General features: G+C 43.4%; 1 long non-coding RNA gene across 1 annotated transcript; it reads left to right on the top strand.

Annotated features, from left to right (window-relative positions):
- Positions 1 to 16,168: 16,168 nt before the first annotated feature.
- LOC135559905 (uncharacterized) lies at positions 16,169 to 17,023 on the top strand. The gene is made up of 3 exons (XR_010458594.1): positions 16,169 to 16,276; positions 16,658 to 16,723; positions 16,805 to 17,023. It is a non-coding gene; the product is annotated as an uncharacterized LOC135559905 (long non-coding RNA).
- Positions 17,024 to 17,964: the final 941 nt, after the last annotated feature.

A 17,964-nucleotide genomic window follows, 5' to 3' on the forward strand; every position in this document is an offset into this window, starting at 1 on the left:
CCAGAGCGCTAAGAACCTTGGCGTGATCCTGGACAACACCCTGTCGTTCTCAACTAACATCAAGGCGGTGGCCCGTTCCTGTAGGTTCATGCTCTACAACATCCGCAGAGTACGACCCTGCCTCACACAGGAAGCGGCGCAGGTCCTAATCCAGGCACTTGTCATCTCCCGTCTGGATTACTGCAACTCGCTGTTGGCTGGGCTCCCTGCCTGTGCCATTAAACCCCTACAACTCATCCAGAACGCCGCAGCCCGTCTGGTGTTCAACCTTCCCAAGTTCTCTCACGTCACCCCGCTCCTCCGCTCCCTCCACTGGCTTCCAGTTGAAGCTCGCATCCGCTACAAGACCATGGTGCTTGCCTACGGAGCTGTGAGGGGAACGGCACCTCAGTACCTCCAGGCTCTGATCAGGCCCTACACCCAAACAAGGGCACTGCGTTCATCCACCTCTGGCCTGCTCGCCTCCCTACCACTGAGGAAGTACAGTTCCCGCTCAGCCCAGTCAAAACTGTTCGCTGCTCTGGCCCCCCAATGGTGGAACAAACTCCCTCACGACGCCAGGACAGCGGAGTCAATCACCACCTTCCGGAGACACCTGAAACCCCACCTCTTTAAGGAATACCTAGGATAGGATAAAGTAATCCCTCTCACCCCCCCTCCCCCTGAAAAGATTTAGATGCACTACTGTTCCACTGGAGGTCATAAGGTGAATGCACCAATTTGTAAGTCGCTCTGGATAAGAGCGTCTGCTAAATGACTTAAATGTTAAATGTAAATGTAATATATATCGACGGAATTAATCGAACAAAAGGACCATTTGTGATGTTTATGGGACATATTGGAGTGCCAACAAAAGAAGCTCGTCAAAGGTAAGGCATGAATGATATTTTTATTTCTGCGTTTTGTGTCGCGCCTGCAGGGTTGAAATATGTTTCAAAAGCCCATTATATGCTAGTGTCATCCCCTGTTAAAACATGATTTAGAATTTTGGTGTAACTAATAATAATATGTGGATGTATATTTTGTATATGTTGTATGCATTTAATCAGATCTGTTTATTTTCATAAACTCTACGTTTTACTACAGCAGTTGGGCCCTTAGATTTCCAAGATGGCGTAGCAGTAGTTGTCCTGTCGTATCGTCTCTCTGTAAATATCGTCTCTTTTTAATTTTAGATATTTTTTAGATATTTTTTCTTCGCATATCCTTAAAAACATTTTGCTAAACCTAAGCTTCCAAATACTCTTCTGCAACCCGCCAATGTAGCTACTTTCCTAAAGTAGTTATATTTACTTCGGAACCGGACCCTCTCAACTGAAGCTAGCCAGCGAACTACCAGCTATACCAGCTAACCTTTAGCTCGGAAAGCTCTCGCCAGTTCGAACAACGCGACGCTAACCAGAGCATAACGGACTTAATTAATTTTTTATTTTTTTACCCCCGGATTTCCACCACAAACGGAACATTCTTCAGCTGGATCCTCGCAACTAGCTATCGAGCTAAACAGCAACCCTGGTTGATTACTCCTGGCTAGCGTTTCCACCCACGTAGCTTGAAGCTAGCCGAGCTCCTAGCATACTCCTGGGCTACAATACCTTGACTACGACCGGTCTATCGATATCACCGCATGAAGAGGAATAAACAGACTCACCCCATCGCGACGTCCTCGCGACGTCCTCCAAAGGCTAACTCTCTAGCCCTCGCTATCTCCTTGCTTGCTAGTTCGGCATGCTAACTGCTAGCTTGTTTAGCCCAGGTCCGCTAACTTGTTTACCCCGGCCTTGTTTACCCCGGCCTGCTAATCTGTTAGCTTGTTAGCACAGGCCTGCTAACCGTCCCGCCGCGTCCCAAAAACGCAGTGGCCCATATGTACTCTCTCTTCCCGATTAAAAAAAAAAAAAATGTGTTTATACCTTCCGGAAACCTGCCTCACCCAATGTGATACGGAATCGCTATTATCTTTATTTTTAGAACACACTCAAGAACCTCCAGAAGCTAACCAGCTAGCTAGCTACAAGCTATTTAGTCATTGTTAGTTTTCTTAACCTGGATAACACTCGCCAGCCCAGCCCCCCTGCCCCATCCACCGCTGCCCCCTGGACTCTGATCACTTGGCTACATAGCTGATGCACGCTGGACTGTCCATTAATCACGGTACTCCTTTCTGCTTGTTTGTTTTATCTGTCGGCCGAGTTGCCTAGTCAATGCCATCTCACCTGCTGTTGTTATGCTAGCTGATTAGCTGTTGTCTCACCCACTGTTTTAGCTAGCTTTCCCAATTCAACACCTGTGTTCACTGTATGCATCGCTGTATGTCTCTCTCAAATGTCAATATGCCTTGTATACTATTGCTCAGGTTAGTTATCATTGTTTTAGTTCACAATGGAGCCCCTAGTCCTATTCCTCACACCCCTGATACCTCCTTTGTCCCACCTCCCACATATGCGGTGACCTCACCCATTACAACCAGCATGTCCAGAGATAAAACCTCTCTCATCATCACCCAGTGCCTGGGCTTACCTCCGCAGTACCCGCACCCCACCATACCCCTGTCTGTGCATTATGCCCTGAATATATTCTACCATGCCCAGAAACCTGCTCCTCTTATTCTCTGTCCCCAACGCTCTAGGCGACCAGTTTTGATAGCCCTTAGCCGCACCCTCATACTACTCCTTCTCTGTTCCGCGGGTGATGTGGAGGTAAACCCGGGCCCTGCATGTCCCCTGGCACCCTCATTTGTTGACTTCTGTGATCGAAAAAGCCTTGGTTTCATGCATGTCAACATTAGAAGCCTCCTCCCTAAGTTTGTTTTACTCACTGCTTTAGCACACTCTGCTAACCCTGATGTCCTTGCCGTGTCTGAATCCTGGCTCAGGAAGGCCACCAAAAATTCAGAGATTTCCATACCCAACTATAACATCTTCCGTCAAGATAGAACTGCCAAAGGGGGAGGAGTCACAGTCTACTGCAGAGATAGCCTGCAAAGTAATGTCATACTTTCCAGGTCCATACCCAAACAGTTCGAGCTACTAATTCTGAAAATTACTCTCTCCAGAAATAAGTCTCTCACTGTTGCCGCCTGCTACCGACCCCCCTCAGCTCCCAGCTGTGCCCTGGACACCATTTGTGAATTGATTGCCCCCCATCTAGCTTCTGAGTTTGTTCAGTTAGGTGACCTAAACTGGGATATGCTTAACACCCCGGCAGTCCTACAATCTAAGCTAGATGCCCTCAATCTCACACAAATCATCAAGGAACCCACCAGGTACAACCCTAACTCTGTAAGCAAGGGCACCCTCATAGACGTCATCCTGACCAACTGGCCCTCCAAATACACCTCCGCTGTCTTCAACCAGGATCTCAGCGACCACTGCCTCATTGCCTGTATCCGCTACGGTGCCGCAGTCAAACGACCACCCCTCATCACTGTCAAGCGCTCCCTAAAACACTTCTGCGAGCAGGCCTTTCTAATCGACCTGGCCCGGGTATCCTGGAAGGACATTGACCTCATCCCGTCAGTTGAGGATGCCTGGTCATTCTTTAAGAGTAACTTCCTCACCATATTAGATAAGCATGCTCCGTTCAAAAAATGCAGAACTAAGAACAGATACAGCCCTTGGTTCACTCCAGACCTGACTGCCCTCGACCAGCACAAAAACATTCTGTGGCGGACTGCAATAGCATCGAACAGTCCCCGCGATATGCAACTGTTCAGGGAAGTCAGGAACCAATACACGCAGTCAGTCAGGAAAGCTAAGGCCAGCTTCTTCAGGCAGAAGTTTGCATCCTGTAGCTCCAACTCCAAAAAGTTCTGGGACACTGTGAAGTCCATGGAGAACAAGAGCACCTCCTCCCAGCTGCCCACTGCACTGAGGCTAGGAACACGGTCACCACCGACAAATCCATGATTATCGAAAACTTCAACAAGCATTTCTCAACGGCTGGCCATGCCTTCCGCCTGGCTACTCCTACCTCGGCCAACAGCTCCGGCCCCCGCAGCTCCTCGCCCAAGCCTCTCCAGGTTCTCCTTTACCCAAATCCAGATAGCAGATGTTCTGAAAGAGCTGCAAAACCTGGACCCGTATAAATCAGCTGGGCTTGACAATCTGGACCCTCTATTTCTGAAACTATCCGCCGCCATTGTCGCAACCCCTATTACCAGCCTGTTCAACCTCTCTTTCATATCGTCTGAGATCCCCAAGGATTGGAAAGCTGCCGCAGTCATCCCCCTCTTCAAAGGGGGAGACACCCTGGATCCAAACTGTTACAGACCTATATCCATTCTGCCCTGCCTATCTAAGGTCTTCGAAAGCCAAGTCAACAAACAGGTCACTGACCATCTCGAATCCCACCGTACCTTCTCCGCTATGCAATCTGGTTTCCGAGCCGGTCACGGGTGCACCTCAGCCACACTCAAGGTACTAAATGACATCATAACTGCCATCGATAAAAGACAGTACTGTACAGCCGTCTTCATCGACCTTGCCAAGGCTTTCGACTCTGTCAATCACCATAGTCTTATCGGCAGACTCAGTAGCCCCGGCTTTTCGGATGACTACCTTGCCTGGTTCACCAATTACTTTGCAGACAGAGTTCAGTGTGTCAAATCGGAGGGCATGTTGTCCGGTCCTCTGGCAGTCTCTATGGGGGTGCCACAGGGTTCAATTCTCGGGCCGACTCTTTTCTCTGTGTATATCAATGATGTTACTCTTGCTGCGGGCGATTCCCTGATCCACCTCTACGCAGACGACACCATTCTATACACTTTCGGCCCGTCATTGGACACTGTGCTATCTAACCTACAATCGAGCTTCAATGTCATACAATACTCCTTCCGTGGCCTCCAACTGCTCTTAAACACTAGTAAAACCAAATGCATGCTTTTCAACCGATCGCTGCATGCACCCGCTTGCCCGACTAGCATCACCACACTGGATGGTTCCGACCTTGAATATGTGGACACCTATAAGTACCTAGGTGTCTGGCTAGACTGCAAACTCTCCTTCCAGACCCATATCAAACATCTCCAATCGAAAATCAAATCAAGAGTCGGTTTTCTATTCCGCAACAAAGCCTCCTTCACTCACGCTGCCAAGCTTACCCTAGTAAAACTGACTATCCTACCGATCCTCGACTTCGGCGATGTCATCTACAAAATGGCTTCCAACACTCTTCTCAGCAAACTGGATGCAGTTTATCACAGTGCCATCCGTTTTGTCACTAAAGCACCTTATACTACCCACCACTGCGACTTGTATGCTCTAGTCGGCTGGCCCTCGCTACATATTCGTCGCCAGACCCACTGGCTCCAGGTCATCTACAAGGCCATGCTAGGCAAAGCTCCGCCTTATCTCAGCTCACTGGTCACGATGGCAACACCCATCCGTAGCACGCGCTCCAGCAGGTGTATCTCATTGAGCATCCCCAAAGCCAACACCTCATTCGGCCGCCTTTCGTTCCAGTACTCTGCTGCCTGTGACTGGAACGAATTGCAAAAATCGCTGAAGTTGGAGACTTTTATCTCCCTCACCAACTTCAAACATCAGCTATCTGAGCAGCTAACCGATCGCTGCAGCTGTACATAATCTATTGGTAAATAGCACACCCATTTTCACCTACCTCATCCCCACAGTTTTTATTTATTTACTTTTCTGCTCTTTTGCACACAAATATCTCTACCTGTACATGATCATCTGATCATTTATCACTCCAGTGTTAATCTGCAATACAATATTGTAATTATTCGCCTACCTCCTCATGCCTTTTGCACACATTGTATATAGACTCCCCTTTTTTTCTCTACCGTGTTATTGACTTGTTAATTGTTTACTCCATGTGTAACTCTGTGTTGTCTGTTCACTCTGCTATGCTTTATCTTGGCCAGGTCGCAGTTGCAAATGAGAACCTGTTCTCAACTAGCCTACCTGGTTAAATAAAGGTGAAATAAAAAAATAAAAATAAAAAAATAAATATGTTGGTTAACTTATTATATACTGCTTCTTTAAATATGTTGGGACAGTTTCTGTTCACGTGAAGAGTGCGTGCTCGGTTTGGACCAATCAATATGTACTATGGGTGGTGTGCAGAGGGCTTCTCAGGTTTTTTCCATTGTTGCTGAGGAGAGAAAGAGAAAAGAGGGGGAGAGATGCTCTTGTGAAGTGGGAAAACATTTTGTGTACTAAAAATAGTTTTTTTCCCCAAATTGGGTTGAACTATTTATGGCCAGGTGTGACGGTAGCATCCCACCTGGCCAACTTCCAGTGAAATTGCAGAGCGCAAAATTCAAACTACAGAATTATAAATATTTAACTTTCATAAAATCACAAGTTTAATATATCAAAATAAAGCTTAACTTCTTGTTAATCCAGCCACTGTGTCAGATTTCAAAAAGGCTTTACTGTGAAAGCACACCATGCGATTATGTGAGGACAGCGCCCCGCATACAAAAGCATGAAAAACATATTTCAGCCAGGCAAACGTGATGATCAAAACGGAGCGATTTCTCCTACACAAATAATATTTTTGGAAAAACTGAACATTTGCTATCATTTGCTAACAGTCTCCTCATTGAAAACATCTGAAGTTCTTCAAAGGTAAATGATTTTATTTGAATGCTTTTCTTGTTTTTGTGAAAATGTTGCCTGCTGAATGCTAGGCTTAATGCTATGCTAGCTATCAATACTCTTACACAAATGCTTGTTTTGCTATGGTTGAAAAGCATATTTTGAAAATCTGAGATGACAGTGTTGTTAACAAAAGGCTAAGCTTGAGAGCCAATATATTTATTTCATTTCATTTGCGATTTTCATGAATAGTTAACGTTGCGTTATGGTAATGAGCTTGAGGCTATAATTACGATCCCGGATACGGGATTGCTCGTCGCAACAGGTTAAATGGAGGCAAACAGAACAAAATTGGGATAAACATACCTGAATTTGAATTGAAACTCTCGTTTGCAACTGTTGGACTAATGATTAGACCCTATATCCATTTAACCTGCAGGCAAGAGTGTGCAAAGCAGTACTGTCTGTCACCTCAAATTTGTCTCTCGACCTGTGTTCATCTACTTTGTAAACTGTCATGCATAGGCTAGGTTGTAGCAACCTCATTGTAATGCTCCGGGTGTCGTGGGTGTGGAGTCAAATGCAGGAGACAGAGTTCAATGCTGTGCATCTTTTAATAGCACCAACGCACCACAGGGTGCTCACAAAAGTTACGTTCCCAACCGCAGGGAATCAAAAAGTACAATGGAAAAAATCACGACCAGGCACTAACACGTACCTCTACAACAGAGCCGAAGGTTACATAGAAATAATCCCGCACAACAACCAGGCGGGCCGGCTTTCTAATAAAGACAAACTAATTAAACATGAACAGGTGCTACCACTAAACATACAAGGAGGGGGAGGAAAAACAATCAGTGGCAGCTAATAGGCCGGTGACGACGACTGCCGAGCGCCACCCGCCCGGGAAGGGGAAACACCCTCGGTCGGACTCGTGACACTCATGATGGGTATAGGGAAAATTTGAGTATCATGTAGTAACCTAAACCCATTGTTGTTACATTGAACTGGGTGAATGGAATATTTTTTTATTTTTTTATTTTTTTAACCTTTATTTAACTAGGCAAGTCAGTTAAGAACAAATTCTTATTTTCAATGACGGCCTAGGAACAGGTTAACTGCCTGTTCAGGGGCAGAACGACAGATTTTGTACCTTGTCAGCTCGGGGATTTGAACTTGCAACCTTGCGGTTACTAGTCCAATGCTCTAACCACTAGGCAACCCTGCCGAATGAGAGTCATCCAATATGCTGTAATAGAAATAAGGCCATGAAAAAAAATGTCCTCATCTTAAACCGCACTGACCCCCACTGGAGCTACGCTAGCAAAAACTAGACTGGTTAACTAGCTGGTGTTAGCCATGGGGACTAGTAGCAAGGCCTAATCTTAACGCAGACTGGTACTCTGTAAAAAACCTCAAACACTCGCAGAACTTGTTAGAGAGCTGCAATAAGCATGCTAGAATGGCCCCTAGCATGCCATAATAAATCAGGGGAAAGCATTGCTTAAACGGATTAAGCGTGTGCAGGCTGATACTTGGCCGTGAGGCTTTTGGTGTTAGCTAGCTAATGTTCACCCAGCTGGCTAATAGCCTAGCTAGCTAGTAGCACATTAGCCAAAGACAACTATGTGAATAGCATTGTGTCTTCGTTCTTGAGTCTCTTTTGACCATAACACCGTGAGGTGTAGCTGGTCAGTTTAGCCAACGAAAACAAGAGAAGCTGTCTGGTCAGTAGTAGCTGGCTTTTCAGCATTGCTGTGAATTAGCCTCGACAGGCGTGAGCTAGCTCATTAGATGCCTTGCAGCTAATGGCTAACTGAAGTGAGCACTGTGAATGAACGCCATAGCCGTGAAGCTAGCCAGCTAGCTACCACCTCGTGAGGCTAAGGGTAAGTTACAGCTAGCAAGGTGCTAGCTGAAGGGAACAGCATTGCTGCATTGTTCAACATTTTCCATGATGGTAATGCCGTGAGGCTAAACCGTTCAGTCTAGTCATCACAAATGAGTGAAAGTAGGTTTTACTAAACGAGAGAACGAGAGAGCTAGCAATACTACAGTCTGGGCAGGTAGGGAACTCATTCCCGAGTTATCTAGCCATACTAATGCAACCATATGTGCAGGTAGAAATGCAAGTGTGGTTAGCTTGCTTTCCCATGAGCTAGCCACTTTAAGCTAGCTAGTATAAGCCTTGTGTCTAATGCTAGCTAGGGTGAGCATAGTAATGCGTAAACTAGCTAGCAACTACCCAGGTTAAACTAGACGAGAAGGGAGCTAGCAATATTATTGTATTGCCATTAGTAATGCTAGTTTGGTTAGTCAGGAAGTTAAAGCTTGGTCGCAAATGGGTCTTCCAAATGGACAATAACCCCAAGCACATTTCCAAAGTTGTGGCAAAATGGCTTAAGGACAACAAAGTTAATTAAGCTATTGGAGTGGCCATCGCAAAACCCTGACCTCAATCCTATAGAAAATGTGTGGGCAGAACTGAAAAAGCGTGTGCGAGCAAGGATCCTACAAACCTGACTCAGTTATACCAGCTCTGGCAGGAGGAATGGGCCAAAAATCACCCAACTTATTGTGAGAAGCTTGACCCCGAGTTAATCAATTTAAAGGCAATGCTACCAAATACTAATCGAGTGTATATAAACTTCTGACACACTGGGAATGTGATGGAAGAAATAAAAGCTGAAATAAATAATTATCTCTACTATTATTCTGACATTTCACATTCTTAAAATAAAGTGGTGATCCTAACTGACCTAAAACAGGGACTATTTACTGGGATTCAATGTCAGGATTTGTGAAAACTGAGTTTAAGTGTATTTGGCTGAGGTGTATGCAAACTTCCGACTTCAACTGTTTTTATATATATATATATATATATATATATATATATATATATATATAAAACTGCATTTTTCCGATGTTCGGTGGGAGGCAGATACCTGGCCTGGAGTGTTTTCTCTGCCAAGATAAACCAATATTATGAGTTCCCATTAAGTGGACCTTCTAATCCTGAAATGACAGTTACACCTGAACTGGCGCTCCAGGCCAGAACATATCGTTTTTTAAATGTTGTTTTGCAATCCATCTGGATCATAACAGTCTTGAGTGAAAGCCCTTACAGTGTTGTGGTCTTTGTGATTACAGAGGTTGTGGTTAGACGGTTGTGGACTTCAAAGGCCCATTGGGAACATGGTCAAATTAAAACAGTGGTGAAGTTAATTCATTTATATATTTACCACTTTCTTTATCTTTTGGTTTACTGGGAAGTAATGAATGATATTGGCTTACTTTGTCAGAGAACTCACTGCAGGCCTAACATTAGTTACACCAGGTTGTCCGGGCCAGAACACGCTCTAGGCCAGGTATTGCATTTGCATCATACTTCAGATCCCCCTTCCTCCGGGTATTGGCTAATTAAATATAATTATTTTCTAAGAAAATTCCAAGGACTATTTACTCAGTGGCATCCTTCTGAATTACAAGATGAATTACTCTATACACACTAAGGATTAATACCAGAAACTGTGATCCTGAGATTTCCTGACCAACCTCCCTCCCATTTCTTTTGAAAAATAATTACTACAAAATGGCTAATTGAGGAAATAGATTATCACGAAAAGCAAGATCAAGGGCTTACCATTTTTATAAGTGGTCTCTAAGTCAAGTGAAAGGTGCAATGTGTAACATTTAAGTAATTTCCCCTCAACGTTTTAATCTGATTTACAGTATTAATGCCTTTCTGAGTTTAGTAGGGGTGACCAGGGCGAATTGTAACACTGAATTTCTCCAAACAGAAGCTTCAAAGGTGATAAATCTCACTCAGTACATGGCTAATTAGGTTCTCTCCTGCTTGAAAGGTTTAAAAAGTTTTCAAATATCTCACTATTTGCTTGTTTAATGGACAAATGTTTTTTATTAAGGGTGAAAGTAGTTTTTCCACCAGCTGTATATGTATTACACTGTCCTCAGCATTAACGTCCAAGAGTTCAAACTAGCATAATTTTTATCACTATATTTTGGCTAAACATTGGCATGATTGACATATCAGGATTATTGTCTCTCGCTAGGCACATGAGGTTTTGTCATGGCTGCTAGGGTTTGGGGAAATTGTAACGCAGTTTTAAAATGACCCTGAGCCAAGCAGCCAAATTATGAAAACGTGATTTTTACTTTAAGATGGTATGAATTATACAAAAACTAACTTTACATTTTTTTGTACTTAACCCTTTTTATCCCCAATTTCATGATATCCAATTGGTCTTGTCTTGTCTCCCGCAATCGGGAGAGGCAAAGGCCAAGAGCCGAGCGCCTCCGAAACACGACCCTGCCAAGCCACATTGCTCGCTTAACCAGCTGTACCAATGTGTTGGAGAAAACACTGTACAGTTGTTGAGCAAATTCAGCGTGCATGTGCCTGGCCCGCCACAAGGAATTGCTAGAGCGCAACGGCACAATGACATCCCATACAGCCAAACCCTCCCGTAACCAGGTCGACATTGGGTCAATGTTGCGCCGCCTCAAGTGTCTCCCGGTCATGACACAGCCTGGGATCAAACCTGTCTGTAGTGATGCCTCTAATGGCATGGTTTAAACCATTGGTTTAAAATGGCTAGCCGCTAGCTTTTCTCATAAGCCAACCTGGCCAATTTTGCCACGATGCTGAAGATGGCCAGCTGAGCAGACAAGTATATCCAGTAACAAAATAACAAATCAAACTATCAGAGACTTTAAACGGTAGAGCCACAATCCAATTGTACAGGTTCAACAGGTCAATTTGACAACCAGAGGCATAATGTTAAACCATCCAACAGTTTGGTTTAATTTGTTCCCCATGGTCTAAGTGGAGTGTGCCAGTATATTTGAGTATGATGCTTCCTTTACTAGGCCACTGATGTCATTCACTTATGTACTTTCACTAATAAAAGTAGGAGGATTATATAACATGTAACTTTGTATTCAAACATAATATAAGTCAAAGGCGAAGACTCGTGGTGTTGTCAAATATCAGTAATTAACCCACTATTGCTATCTTGGATATATGGTGTGATCCTTTATTAAGTTACGACTTCTTGATGTACCCATCGCGTTAGCGGGATCATTTTCGTCAACCACCGCTGAATTGCAGAGCGCCAAATTCAAATGAAATTACTAAAAATATTACATTTTCATGAAATCACAAGTGCAATATAGCAACACACAGCTTAGCTTGTTGTTAATACACCTGGCATGCCAGATTTCAATAAAGCTTTTCTGCGAATGCATACCAAGCGTTTATGTAAGCACATCTCTCTCAGTAGACAAAATATTACAAACAGCTAGCAGCCAAGTAGATTGGTCACAAAAGTCAGAAAATCAATCAATTAAATCGCTTACCTTTGATGATCTTCGGATGTTTGCACTCACGAGACTCCCAGTTACAATATTTTACAATATATAATCGATAATATATCAACCGGGAATGTAGCTTCTTCAACAGTAGAGAGAGACAAAATGGCTGCACCAAGCTGTTGCGCATACAAAACGCTGCTGGCACCCAGCCATACAGAGACGCGATGTGATCTTTCTCGCTCATTTTTCAAAATAAAAGCCTGAAACTATGTCTAAAGACTGTTCACACCATGGGGAAGCCATAGGAAAAGGAGTCTGGTTTATATCCCTTTAAATGGAGCGAAGGCAGGCTATGGAACATGGAGCTTTCAAAATAGAGGCCACTTCCTGGTTTGATTTTCCTCAGGTTTTTGCCTGCAATATCAGTTCTATTATACACAGACAATATTTTGACAGTTTTGGAAACTTTAGAGTGTTTTCTATCCCAATCGGACAATTATATGCATATTCTAGATTCTGGGCCTGAGAAATAGGCAGTTTAATATGGGTACGTTTTTCATCCAAACATCAAAATACTGCCACCTACACTCAAGAGGATTTAAAGTGACCTACTCCATACTATCGGCATATGGTGGCTGTGAGTTTGAAACACATTCAGGGCAAGATTCATTTTAAGGAGAAAACCCTCCACTGCTTGTCCTCAAGTGAAATAGCACAAATTTCACAGAGTAGCCGATTTATCAAAATGCTTATAAAACCTTGTACAATCAAATGTACACATCTATGTAATTTCACCTGTATTCATTGTAGTGACACATTTTTCTGTATTAGGCCTGTCTTATAGCCTGTATTTTGGTCTGAGTGACTCCAAGATGCTTGTTTCATATTATTCATTTACCGCTTCCGAGTGGCGCAGCATTCTAAGGTATTGCATCTCAGTGCAAGAGGCGTCACTATAGTCCTTGGTTTGATTCTAGGCTGTATCACATCCGGCTGTGATTGGGAGTCCCATAGGGTGGCGCACAATTGGCCCAGCATCGTCCGGGTTTGGCCGGGGTAGGCCGTCATTGTCAATAATTATTTGTTCTTAACTGACTTGCCTAGATAAATAAAGGTTAAATAATAAAAAAAGGTGTTGCCTGCTCTTTGATTCACAATACAACCACAATTAGTGTGGACCTAATAAAAATTTGAAGATATGTACTTATACCATTGAATACTTTTTTATTTGCTTGGAGGGCATTCTAGAGCGTGAATTATTTCCCTATAATGCTCTGTATTCATAGGTTGCACCTCCGTCACTCGGCCGCATCCCAACAGCACACATACGGTCACGACTTCTGCCGAAGTCGATACCTCTCCTTGTTCGGGTGGTGCTCGACGGTCGACGGCACCGGTCTTCTAGTCATCATTGATCCATTTTTCATTTTCCATTGGTTTTGTCTTGTCTTCCTACACACCTGGTTTCAATCACATTCATTACCTGTTGTGTATTTAACCCTCTGTTTCCCATAATGTCTTTGTCAGAGATTGTTTCTTGTTTCAGTTTCGTGTCGTTTGTATTTGGTGCGTGACGGTTCCTCTTACCCAATTTGTTTCGTTTGTATTTTATGGTTTTGGAGTTATGTTTTGTTTTATTAAATTACTCCATTTACCAAGTTTATTCTCCTGCGCCTGACTTCCCTGCCACTTATACACACGTTTGTGACACATACATCTCGCCGACGTCGGCCTGGCAGCGGTATATCGTTAGTAGATCGACAGCGGTATATCGTTTGTAGATCTACCACTAGTGGAAAAATGTCTTTGTCTATTCAGCTGTTCGATCCTTTGGGTGAAAAAACTTGGAGCTTTTATAGTGTCCGTCAATTTCTTACTGTTTATTTAGAACCTAACAACCGTCACATGGCCGCTCAGCATCACAGAGACTGTTGATCGTGTAGACACACTGGACGGAGGCTAACTACTGTTTAGTCGAAATTACACTGTAATGCCTGGAATTTTAAATTTTTTTAAAAACTAGGCAAGTCCGTTAAGAACAAATTCTTATTTATAATGACGGTCTACCAAAAGGCAAAAGGCCTCCTGCGAGGACGGAGGCTGGGATGAAAAAAAATATATATATATATAGGACAAAACACACATGACAACTATAGAGACAACACTACATAAATAGAGACCTAAGACATCAACATAGTAAGGAAGCAACACATGACAACACAAAACATGGTACAAACATTATTGGGCACAGAAAACAGCACAAAGGGCAAGAAGGTAGAGACAACAATACATCATGCAAAGCAGCCACAACAGTCATTAAGTGTCCATGATTGAGTCTTAGCATTTTTTTAAACCTTTATTTAACTAGGCAAATCAGTTAAGAACAAATTCTTATTTTCAATGATGGCCTAGGAACAGTGGGATAACTGCCTTGTTCAGGGGCAGAACAACAGATTTTTACCTTTTCAGCTCAGGGATTTGATCTTGCAACCTTTCAGTTACTAGGCTACCTGATTGAGATAAAACTGTCCAGTTTGAATGTTTGTTGCAGCTCGTTCCAGTCGCTAGCTGCAGCGAACTGAAAAGACGAGCGACCCAGGGATGTTGTTGTCAAAGTAGTTAAATATTAAGTATGAAACAACTTTGCCTGCATTATCATGTTGTCAGATTTACGTTAAACTGAGGGCAATGTTGTTATTAGCTAGCTGTCACACCTAATCGGTTTCACCTGTCTTTGTGCTTGTCTCCACCCCCTCCAGGTGTTGCCCATCTTCCCCATTATACCCTGTGCATTTATATCTGTGTTCTCTGTTTGTCTGTTGCCAGTTCATCTTGTCAGGTCTTACCAGCGCTTTCCCATCTTCCTAAGTTTCTGTTTCCTAGTTTCCCCTGGTTTTGACCATTCTGCGCGCCCTGACCGCAAGCAAGCAAGCAAGCCTGCCTGCCGATCTGCACGTTAGTGATTCTGCCCTGGTTAGGGACCTCTGCCTGCCCTCGACCTGTATTTTGCCTGCCTCCTGTTTGGTCAATAAACATCTGAGTATCCGGGTCTTATCCTGAGTTCTGATACTACAAAAATAGCTAGCAATGCTAAGGATAGCTAGCTAAAATCTGGTGGCCTCCCTCAATCTTAGATAGCTAGCTAACATTATACTCTAAAGTCAATCTGGTGACATCAAAATGATGACAAAAGGATTTTCCTGCTGATTATTTGAATCCTTTTGAATGTCATTGCATTTCTAAGCCACTGTAATGCACTGATGAAATATTCATCAGCGTTCCTTGACGATGCATTGAATAGAATGCTCAGTTGGGCATCAGTTCAAAACGTTCAAAACAATATTGGGAGGAAACATGAAAACCATGAATATTTGCACGGTAGAATTCAATGGCTATAGTTAATTTTTACATGTTTTGTTTGAGCTGCTTTTGAAAGAAAGTTGAATTGAAAACAGTATTGGTATTGTTGAGTTCAATTTTCATAATCGCAAGCTAGGAGTGATTGGTTTGATTAGCTAAACTAGCAAGTCTTGTTTGGTTAGCACGCTAACTACTGTAGCTATCTAGTAAACTTGCAAGCTACTTCTTTCTATGGTAAATCGTGTTGTTGATTTGGCTCAAACGCTTGGTAAACATGAGACAACTCAGCCTCCCGAGTGGCTCAGCGGTCTAAGGCACTGCATTGCAGTACTAGAGGTGTCACTACAGACCTGAGTTTGACAACCGGACGTGATCGGGTGTCCCATAGGGCGGCGAACAATTGGCCCAGTGTCGTCTGGGTTAAAGAAGGGTTTGGCCAGGGGGGCTTTACTTGACTCATCGCACTCTAGCGACTCTTTGTGGCGGGCCAGGCGCCTGCAGGCTGACCTCTGTTGTCAGGTGAACAGTGTTTACTCTGACACATTGGTGCCGGCTGGTTTCTGGGTTAAGCGGGTGGGTGTTAAGAAGCACGGTTTGGTGGGTCTTGTTTCGTAGGATGCATGACTCTACCTTCGCCTCCCGGGCCCATTGGAGTGTTGCATTGCAGCGATGAGACAAGGGGGTAAAATAAAAAAATAAGAGAACTCACTTTTTGCAAATCTATCCAACTAGCCATTTTGATGCAACATGATTACATCGAATAAGTCAGTTAAGTTACAAGGAAACCCTAATGTTGATTCAGCCTATTTTTGCCTGGAGGGAGGGAATACACTCCAGGGTGTGTAACTGTGGTTATTGTCACGGCTGTAGTGTCTGTTTGTTATTCAACTGTAAGAGGTGGGGCAGAAAGAGTATAAGACAGGACTGCAAGGGGCAGAGAGACACTCGTCTTCTACTGAGGTCCAGAAGACATCAAGACAACCAGGTATCAATCAGTCAGCATATTCCAACTATCAGAGGTAAGTTTGCTTTCGCTGAGCACATTCTCAGATGTATATAGGTGTGGACAGGTGTGTATGGCTGGACTGGTTGTTGCATACAAGAGTAGATTGGTGGACAACTGTATAATGTGACATGCTAACAACACGGTTTATCTCATTTTCTAGAGGATGATGATCAGTGTGTGTTTTAAAATGCCATGCTCTATGTGGTTCAGTAAAGGATGAAGATCCAGAGTATGCTACTGCTGTTCGCTCTAGTGGGTGTCCTGTTAGCAAGCTCCCTCAATGAAGATAACGCTAAGGAAGGTATGTCTATTGTGTGCATGTGTGTGTGAGTGTGTACTATTACTCCTGGTTTTGATCTGAAATAATTTGATATGATGACAAATCTTCCCCAAGAGGATAGTGCCATGGAGAAGGTGGAGAATGGACTTGTGAATGCCATTGCAGAAGATGAAGCACAACGTATGTACATGCATGCCAAAGATAAGTTACTAGAGGTTTATAAAAAGGGTGAAGGCTAATTCCATGTCTCCTGTTGATTAGCATCATGGTTCAGACATCATCATGGACATCATCATGGACATCATCGTGGACATCATCATGGATGATGATGATGAGGTACCAGAATGGGGTCACGGACGATTCTTTCCTGGTCTCCATATGGAATCAACATAACTAACATTACTCTACAAATCCCACATTCATCCATTCATGATGGCAATGTTGTATTGTGATCCTCCAATAAAATAGGCCTTTCACACATACATGTCTAGCAGTGTTTTTCATTCAGTGTTACAATGTTAACATGACTATACAATTTGGGTCGAGGTCGGGTGATTATGGAGGCCAGGTCATCTGATGCAGCACTCCATCACTCTCCCTGGTCAAATAGCCCTTACCCAGCCTGGAGCTGTGTTGGGTCATTGTCCTGTTCAAAAACAAATGACAGTCCCACTAAGCACAAACCAGATGGGATGGCGTACCGCTGCAGACTGCTGTGGTAGCCATGCTGGTTAAGTGTGCCTTGAATTCTAAATAAATCACTGTCAGTGTCACCAGCAAAGCACCATCACACCTCCTCCTCCATACTTTACATTTGTGTATTTTTGATTTATTTAACCTTTATTTAACTAGGCAAGTAAGTTAAGAACAATCTTACTTTCAATAACAGCCTAGGAACAGTGGGTAAACTGCCTCGTTCAGGGGAAGAACGACAGATTTTTACCTTGTCAGCTCAGGGATTCGATTGTGCAACCTATCGGTCACTAGTCCAACACTCTAACCAGTAGGCTACCTGCCGTCCCATTACATATGTAATCATGTAGTAACCAAAGTGTTAAACAAATCAAGATATATTTTACATTTGCGAATCTTCTAAGCCACCTTTTGCCTTGATGACAGCTTTTCACACTCTTGGCTTTCTGTCAACCAGCTTCATGAGGAATGTATTTCAATTAACAGGTATTAACAGGTATGCCTTGTTAAAAGTTAATTTGTGGAATTTCTGGTCAGTCAACGTAAATAAATAAATAAATAATAAATAAATAAAGCTTAACTTCTTGTTAATCCAGCCACTGTGTCAGATTTCTAAAAGGCTTTACTGTGAAAGCACACCATGCGATTATGTGAGGACAGCGCCCCGCATACAAAAGCATGAAAAACATATTTCAGCCAGGCAGGTGCGCCACGAAAATGTCAGAAAT

This window comes from Oncorhynchus nerka, linkage group LG15, assembly GCF_034236695.1.
Source record: "Oncorhynchus nerka isolate Pitt River linkage group LG15, Oner_Uvic_2.0, whole genome shotgun sequence".
Taxonomy (NCBI): Eukaryota; Metazoa; Chordata; class Actinopteri; order Salmoniformes; family Salmonidae; genus Oncorhynchus; species Oncorhynchus nerka.